This window comes from Sycon ciliatum, chromosome 3, assembly GCF_964019385.1.
Source record: "Sycon ciliatum chromosome 3, ocSycCili1.1, whole genome shotgun sequence".
Taxonomy (NCBI): domain Eukaryota; kingdom Metazoa; phylum Porifera; class Calcarea; order Leucosolenida; family Sycettidae; genus Sycon; species Sycon ciliatum.
In genome coordinates, this window is record NC_088645.1 from 42,916,188 (window position 1) to 42,925,609 (window position 9,422).

General features: G+C 43.8%; 1 long non-coding RNA gene across 1 annotated transcript; it reads left to right on the top strand.

The window, feature by feature from the left end:
* Nucleotides 1-7,066: 7,066 nt before the first annotated feature.
* On the top strand, nt 7,067-9,088 carry LOC135812777 (uncharacterized). The gene is made up of 3 exons (XR_010552965.1): nt 7,067-7,461; nt 7,554-7,719; nt 8,253-9,088. It is a non-coding gene; the product is annotated as an uncharacterized LOC135812777 (long non-coding RNA).
* The last annotated feature ends 334 nt before the right edge of the window (nt 9,089-9,422 follow it).

Here is a 9,422-nt window from a genome sequence, read left to right on the forward strand (position 1 = left end):
TACATGTACATGATCTGTTGATATTGATAAGGGTTACTGTGAGGCCTTGACGGATTATGCTAATATTTTCGTGAATTTATGCTTTTCACATTGCTGAAAAATTGCAGAATTATGCTATTTTTATGCTAAAAGTTATCATATTATGCCGCATTATGCTCACATATGCTGCTGATGTAGTGTATAATTATGATGGTTCTGCGCAAAATACCAGGGGAATTGTTATGTAGAGGGCGTTGTACTGTAGTAGCAAAAGTTCAACGGGGTCACCGCACCGTCCGACCTAGCTACGACCGTCACTGATTGTAGTGGACTGGACATGTTCTCAAGGGAGTCGTAAACCTACAACTTCCTGGTGCATCTACTTGTACCGGTACTTGTAGAACATGTACAACTGTATGGAATTTGATGCGAACAGGCGGATTATTCCAATTTATGCGATTCATATGCAATTTGCCTCGAATTATGCGATTATTCGATTTTGGTAGAAATTATGCGAAAAATTATGCTAGCATAATCCGTCAAGGTATAACAGGAAAGTCTAACGAGTCAAAAAGTCTAACGTTTTAACGACCACTTTTGTTTCGTTATTTGAAAAAAAACTTTATCGCTAGAAGTCTGTGTGAAGATGCGCATAATGATCGGTGACCAGGTAGCCATCGTTAAACTTTCTGCTGCACGTAATCATGCAAAAACTACAAACACCGTTGAAAACGTTAAACTTTTTGGTCGTTACACTTTCCTGGTTTTCAGTAGTCCCACCGATATTCGTCACGAATCTCTTGTGGGTTTAATTTTCATTTAGGGCATGGAGATATTTTAGGGTTTGCCGAAAATCAGTCAAACCAATAAGATCAGCACCTGGAGAATTCCACCACCCTCAAGTATGGTGTGATAGATGCTGCAGGTCCCACTGGTACAGACACAACGAGTACACCACTGTACACATGAACAACAAGGGGCAATGCTAGGATGGTGAAATTCTTAGTTTCATGCTATGCTATCATCAGGCAACATGAGGGTGGTGATTTTGGCTACACCAGTATTTATAGGAAAAAAAGGTTTTCGGAGCAGACTCGCTCTCTTCCCATTCACTCTGCAAACTCGAACTCATTTACCAATCAATTTTGTACACAACGTTTCGGCAAAATTGCCCTCATCAGGTATACAATGGTGCGCAAGTATGCAAAGGAGGAGTTATATACATGTACATGTACATGCAATTTGTGATGCTATGAAGCAGGCTCCACCCACATGTACCAAAGAGCCCAACATTACTGAAGGCAGGAGACGAGGCCGTCCACTAGGTTCGTGTTTGACCTGTAAGTCTGGAGGTGAGCGAGTGTGTATGCAAAAGAATGTGATCTACCATTTGCCATGCAAGTGGTGCCGCGAACGCTACGTCGGAGAGACTGAAAGATCATTGGAAACTAGACTGATGGAGCATAATGGATAAGCGCGCCGCCGTACCCGCGACAAGCCATGGGGTGAGCACGTGCGCACCAAGCATGCTCAGAAGAGACTGGCGCTAGCTGGGGGATTAGCCTTTTTTCAGGTTTGGCCCACGGACTAGATACTGTTTTCACGGAGTTGTCAGTATTAGCCAGGGAAGGTGACATGGCAAGCAGGAAGTTGAGGGAAGCTGTGGAGATAAGGAACTTGGGAACACAGATTAATTAACACAAACCCTGGCTGGGGAGTGTGAGTATGACAGTTCGCTCAGTGTTACTAGTCAAGATCGCACCTAGAAAAATATTACTGTGCGTTGAGTTACTCACTCTTGATATGTGCGCACTGAGGTGACATCTGACGCTTGCTGGTATTTTTGCTAAATCTTACACCAGTGCACTGTGCATTATCATTTTGTTGGAGTGTGTGTGTGTACATGTATGTGTGTGTGCATGGTTTTGTGAATATTATTCGAGAAAATGAACAAAACAGTCATGAATTATTAAATCTGAAGAAATAAGGACACTGAGTGCCAGCGAAAGCAAAGTACCAAGTGCTTCAGTCAGTTTCCATGGTAACGGGGTTTGTGTAGCTGCAATTAAGTAAGATAATCACACACCCATATCTAATGTGTCGATATGAGCAGGATTAGTACTGCCGTCAGCCACACACCGTACCAGAGGACAGCTGAACAATGTGTAAGATGGCGTGTACACGCTCACACGGGAATCTGGCAGTGGAATGAGTGGATAGACCTGACGGAATATAACACCATGTACAACACAACTATCAGTATCAGATCCAGCCATCTGACAGATAGTCATGTTATGATCAGATCGTGCACATGCAGCCAACTCAGCCAGCTTAGAACCATAATATGGAGGATTGCAGGCAATCCATCCGCCATCATGGTAGGGTCCTCCCTCATTATAACGAGTCGGGTTTGTACATAAACCCCATTAGTAAATAGAAATCTAAAATCTCCTGGCGAAATGTGGTCTATACAACTGTTTACAGGTCCGGTTACCACATAATTCACTCAGTAGAGTTGAGTCCAGCATGCTGTAACTCCCGGTGCCGAAAGGCGGGCTCACACCCTTACATGGCTACTTCCCCTTGTCTATCCCCAAAGAATAAAATGATAGTAGCCGACTGGCCGAAATTAAACAAAATCAATCAAGACTTAAATACACCAAGTGTAGACGTCTACTGGCCACATGTATGCATTTCGGGATTGCACTACTTCCCACATGATACCACCATATCTCATCCACCTATCCGAGTGCTAGTGCCGTGTGTCCACGGACCGTCTGATGCTCCGCACTCATTACCTCCCTGTTGATGACTGACACCATTGCTCTTTACCCACTACTCTTCTCCATCCACTGTAAGACGGGTGCTGCATGGCTTCATGTTATATTTCAGCACATCGTACTGGACACGCATGGAGTGTCCTACTGGACACGCATGGAGTGTCCAGTACGATGTGAGACACAGTATATGCACAGGATATTCTGGTCAACTACGCCAAACAAATACAGTCATGTACATTTACATGTAGTATGTAGTATGTAGGCGTAACAGGCACACCACGTATCTCAAATGTTTACTGACAAGACTGTTTACCTCAAAGGCCAGCGACGGCATTGAGACGAGTAACAAGTAGCAATATCACACAAGGGTCGCGTCGCCGTATAGATAAGGACGGCTCATCAACTGTGAGTAATCTCTATACTTAGCAGTATCTGATGAGTGGTCCTCACCTACATTGTACATGTGTACGACGAAATGATCGTCTAGTGAAACTGCTGCTCATTGACACATCTAAATAATACTTTTTGAAGTACTGTCATTGTCAACGTTCAGTACTCTATTACAGATTCGTTTGGTTTTGATTTATGTTCGCTTAGCGTCCCCTCCAATTGATCTTCGTATTTTTTTAAAGTCGCACAAGTTGTGCGGTATGTTGCTATACGTCCATTAATCGTGTTTTGCTCGTATCGTCCCATGATCTTGACAGTATCGTTATTGCCATACGCATACTTCAAAGTACATCCCCCAACGTTCTCCACACCTGAAACTTTCAGCTTGTGCTTGCCTTGGTTGCGTGCACCTTCCCTTCAGATGTTAATACTATAAGTTAGAGTTTTCCAAGTTGGAAGGCAATTGGAGTGGGCAACCAAAATGTGCTAGAGCTGATTGGCAGTTAGTAGTGGAACGTCAGTACCATTGCATTGGTCAATGTCGTGTAATTTTATCGCATGAGTATGACTCTCCTGTCACTGCTGCTGTTAGTGGACAGTGTATAACTCTCCTGTCACTGCTGCTGTTAGTGGACAGTGTATAACTCTCCTGTCACTGCTGCTGTTAGTGGACAGTAACTGAGTATGACTCTCCTGTCACTGCTGCTGTTAGTAGATAGTAACTGTTATAGCGTAACTACTAATTAGCGTTTAAATACTCCCTTGGCTCTCCATCGGAGTACTTCATTGTTTTTGTTCCTTTACAATTGCACGTATGCCACCTGAAGGGAAAGCTTGAATGTACACGGCTGGCAACTGAAATCCGACCCCCTGAGCAGTGGGTTCACATTCTTTGCGATGTGAGCGCACCCACCACTCAGGGGTCGGGTTTCACTTTACAGCACTGTCTATAGTATCTTGCACATAATCACAGTCATCACTGCCGGTGTTTAGGTCTCCGGGCATACCATTGCTGGGTAAGTAATAGTTGCTAATCAATTCCCCTTTTGTGTACGTGTTTTTCATTATTTTCGTGGTTGGTCTCACCCTGTCCGCAATTCAATTAGCTGTCTAGACATTCTACGAGGTGTATAAGCAAATAATAATGTTAAAAGTTAACTCACTGTGCAAATGCTCAACACGTTGCCGTTCAAGAGCCTCAAGTATGTTCTCCTTGTAAGCGTGATAACTTTAGTGTCTCCAAGGAAACGGTTTTGAAAACCTCAAAGTAATCTAAAAAAACAATACTTCAATGATTGCACAGTAATCGGCTCTCTTTATTATTATTATTATTATTATTTTGCTTGTTCGCGTTGGCATCAACCTGCATAAAGCAGGTATATAGCCTTCGCTTAAGCTGCCATAAAAAAAGAAAGCTCATCCTAAGCGAGAGGGCTAGAGGGAAATCTAACGATAACGATAACGAGATACAGAATACAAAGAAATCCAATGAGTTCAACGTACAATTCAAAACAAGAAAGAAAGGAAAGAAAAACAGAGCCGAATCTACCGATTGATCCATCAATCGACAAAGGGGACTAATCCGTTAGTGTTGCAAAGTAGAAGCTGATTATAGTTGCAGATCTCCAGGCCAGGGCCAGCATATTGCCGATTCTGGATAGGTCTCCGCAGCATTTGATGTGGTAATTATCATAATTAATGCGATTAATAGTATAAGTGAAGCGGACATTACAAAATGATGAATGAGAATACATGTATCTACAATGGTTGTTCCTAATCGATTTTCTCGAGTTTGTTTCTCCGTATAGCCTCTATTGTGAGACGATTTTCCCTGATGATAGTCTCAAGAAAATCGATTAGGAACAACCATTTTAGATACATGTATTCTCATTCATCATTTTGTAATGTCCGCTTCACTTATACTATTAATCGCATTAATAAAGTTGTCTCCTCGTCGCCTTTTCAATTATCATAATGTTTGATAAAATTGTTAGAGCATCTAGTATCTAGAGTACCGAGTATCTAGTATCTAGAGTGTCTAGTGTAATTGTATCCGTTATTATTGTTAAGGGTATCTAGTGTAATTGTATCCGTTATTATTGTTAAGGGTATCTAGTGTAATTGTATAACTCTCTTTATTGATTAATGTATTTTGTTACAAAATTTCGTTTTTCGCCATTAAGGTGGCAGACTACCCAAAAATTCGCTGAAAAATCGAATTTGTAAATTCATATTGAGTGCTACGTCAGTTGAAAGAGCATGAATAGCTGCAAATTCTCTGAAAATTGTGTCCTGATCTGACCAGCCGTCACGGCTGTTCAGCTGCGGCCATCTATCAAAATGGCGTCGAATTCACTGGAAAATCGCAAATTTGCACATTGCACGTTCGATTTATGAACTTGGTGTGTTTTCAGGTGGATCCTTTTCGAATCAAGTAGAATCAACTAGAACCCTATGTAAATTGGGATTGTTAGACCTGACCAAACGCGAAGATCAAAGCAACAAAATAAAAATTGTAACAGAAGGAGGACGAAGAAGAGCAGGACTTAGTCACTATGGAGTAAGCTAGCCGAAAGAGAAGGATTATAGTGGACGCCGTTTTCCTCCATGCCTTAGCTACGGCCACGGAGTGGCCTGGACATGGGCAGCGTTCTTGATAGGCGTTGCGATTGCTTCGAGCCGTTTCATGGGCGCAGGAACGCTTCACTCTAATAAGAGTGGGAGTTGAATTCCGCATGGATGCTCTCTGGCCGTTCAAGAGTTATGGCCGAAAATGTGCCCTTGCAAGGAAAGATTTTTTTGTTGCACGCTGTCATTTGTTGGCAGCACTACTGTATTTGAATGTGAGCAGACCGTGCGGAACTATTAGGGTTCACGGCTTGCCACTAAAAGCACCCGTCAAGTGCGCCTCCATTTTGGATTATGGACGCGCGCTACAGGCCGCGACAGCGCCTATCGAAGTAAAAAAAATATCGACTCGAAGTCTAGCCGGAGAGCGTACTTTTTGAATTTTTCCTTGGCTTCAGTGGCTTCACTTCACTCGGGCTTTGCATTTTTCTGCCTGACCTGGACTTGATGATGGCGGCGGTGGCGGTCTTGGCGAAAGATCCAGCTCCATCTGAGACACTCTGTCGTCTTTTCTTATCTGCTGAGGTTCTGGCAAAGCGCAGCTGCATCGAACCTGACTAGATGTAGCTGCACGCATCCTTTGTTTGCCCTGCAAATCTCGATCTGTTGCTCTTCTTGCTGTTTGGCCGCTGATGCCATGGAAGAAAATATTCTTCCTGTAAAGAGGCCGAAACTGAGCTAGGGCACTTCAAGATATCTAGGGTATACAAAGAAAAAGAAATGCCATGGTCGTTTCAGCAGCTCACGACAGCCAACACGCTCCATCGTCGGGATTGGAAGTATCCAGCACGGCTGTTCCGAGCGCTGCTGCTCTTGTTATTCTTCTTCTTCAGAAATTCTCCACACCTTGTCGGCCAAAGTACGCGCGCGCGTGCACGGAAAATAGATGCGCTGAGCCGTTTCTTGTTCGATTTTGACAAATAATGGCTTGTTGTTTTGCTCTCGACCTTGGCTATCCTTCTACCGTTCAGTATTTTACGGAAACGCAACGGCTCCCCCTGTTTTTTTAGCCGAACTTTGGCCAAAGTTACTGGAAAACCCGGAACTCGTTTGAAAAAATACGAACGGTGGAAGTCTTGGAACGTCTTTCGTGCGTGTGGATTCAAAAATTCAGGCAGTTGAGCCAACCGTAATGAATCCCGTAGAGTTGAAAGTGAGTGATATTGATGGGAAAATGCGATTTGAGCACTGACCGATTGTGTGGGACAGTATATGCACGCGCCTGTCACGTGCATGATGTAGCTGGCGACGCTAGCATGCCACGCCAATGGGGCTGTTAAGTGATGACGTCACAGTTCCTTCGATACGCATAGCAACGATCCCACTGGGGACAAACAAAAGTAGCGTCGTCTCCACCGAACCAGTTGTCAGTGGCAACATATAGGAATCGTGTACATTTCTTCGTTTCTTCTTTGCTGTTTTCAGTGAGTGTTTTGTTTTCTCTTTGTCCTTGATCTCGACGGTGTTGTCGTGCTCATTACCTTACTGAGACGTCTCTTGTGACTGTAGCCAGTGTCACGGAGGATTTTATTGGCGTGACGAGGTAGATCGCCGAGATCGAGCGTGAAAACTCTCTGCATTAGTAGCTCCTGTAGAATGTCTTCTGGGATGGCGTATCCATGGTCAACAAAGCCAAGGTGCAAGACAGCATAAGAGATCGTGTAAACGATGAGAACTCCAAAAGGTAAGCTCCTGAACAAATGGAAAGATATGTGTATTTACAAACTCTCTCTTCATCCATCGATTGCCACTATGCATTGCATTTTGTTTTCACAGATAATCTGGACAAATAAATTATATTGTAACTGGAGAGTGCAATCGTGCTTGGGACCCATCTCAATGTCATCACATGGCTGTGGTGACTAGTGTATACCTGGGAGAGTTTCTCCTCAACTGAGACGGAGTGTAGCTGGATGGATTATGAGAAATGCGAAGATGTGGAGTAAGTTGTGTCGAAGAAATGTGTAATAAAATAAAATTTACTTTACACTCAAACAAACACTGTACATGTACATGTAACATCATGATAATGATTCCATCTTCATATCTCCGCAACAGGTACGCCGTACGCACCGAATACATGGTGTGTGTGCACGCGCGCGCTTGTGTGCGCGTGTACATGCACACACTCTCATGCGTGGCCGAGTTGGCCGGATGAACAGACCACGCATTTGCAAGAGGTGTCCGTCATGTCATTGAAATGCTGTACTTTATGACTTTATTCCAAAATAGTATGTCTTGCCCCTGTCAAATGGAGTTTGTGTCTATGCTCAGCGGGTATCGGGCCACGACGCCACGCTGCAATCAGCGCTGGAATTAAAATAGCACTTCATGGATTATTTTAACTAATTTCCTTTGCGTTTACATGTACTTTGTTGAGCCCGTGGTTTCATTTCTGTGTTCTGTTATGATTGGCCTCTGGAAATAATCGGAGTGGATGTCATTTTTGTCATATGTGTGTGCCTTGTGCAACAGGCTCAAGGCTAGATGCACTTCACATTCGGCGTGAGATCTCGGCGTCTGGGACCTGATAACGTCTTGGTTGGATGGGTAATCAAGGATGATACTACTCGGCACACCAATGTACATGTCAATGTAATTTTTACTTTTTCAGAGCTGCACTATTTACGGACGAATGTGTCTGTTAAAGAGGAAATAAATAGTATTCACAAACAAGTCCCACTTACTGTTTCTGTTCGTAAAAGGAAATTGCAATTTTTTGGTCATATTGTTCGTTCCGGCTGTTTGTCATTGACTATTCTTCAGGGTTGTGTTGCTGGAGGTCGTGGCCGAGGCAGGCCCAGAATGTCATGGCTTGATAATATTATTTCATGGACTGCACTTGACGTGCAGTCCCTGCTCGCTGCTGCACGCGATCGATTTTTATGGCGCTCGCTTGTTCATACTTGCTCTGTGACGCCCCGACGGCCTTAGGGCTTGTGATGATGACTGTTTACGTCTTGAAGCTTACTTCGGTGCTAGCGTGTTTCCCCCGGATTATTTCTATCATCATGCGTGTTCTTGGGCTGAGCGAGCACATGCACGAGTGTGCAGCTATAACCCCGTGTATCTTTGGTTACACTTTGTTCTGCAATGCATGTACCTTGTAACAGTATGTGCTTGCACTGCTTTGTGTGGCCTGCGTATTTCAGGACTATTCAGTGCAATAGATCCAGGTTGGTTTGGTTGCCGGATGATCTCTTGTTGCGTCGCTCTGTGTTTTGTATTCATCATTTTTTGGGCTTGAGAATTGAGCTGGTGTGTGGTTCCCAATATCAAAACATCATGCTGGTGCTCTGTGTTTCGATTATCGACTGTCCGAGCAGTCGCGATTCGTTACCAGAACGGTCAATACTGTAGTCTCTTGACGTGTTTGTCTTTTTGTGTTTTCGCCGGGGGAATTAGCGGTGACGTTGCACATAGAACGGCAGTGTTGCATCACTGGACGACCCTGCCTCTGCATCTGACTTCACGTCACCAGGATCTGGTGCAGATACACCAGACAGTCACTTCCTGTAAACACGCAAACAGCAAAAGAAGAGATCCCGCAAATCAGGAAAAACCATTGTGGAAAATATCGAGTAGATCATGCACCATTCAATAATCTGGAGCAATTACAGGGAGACAAACACTTCAGTGCTCTCT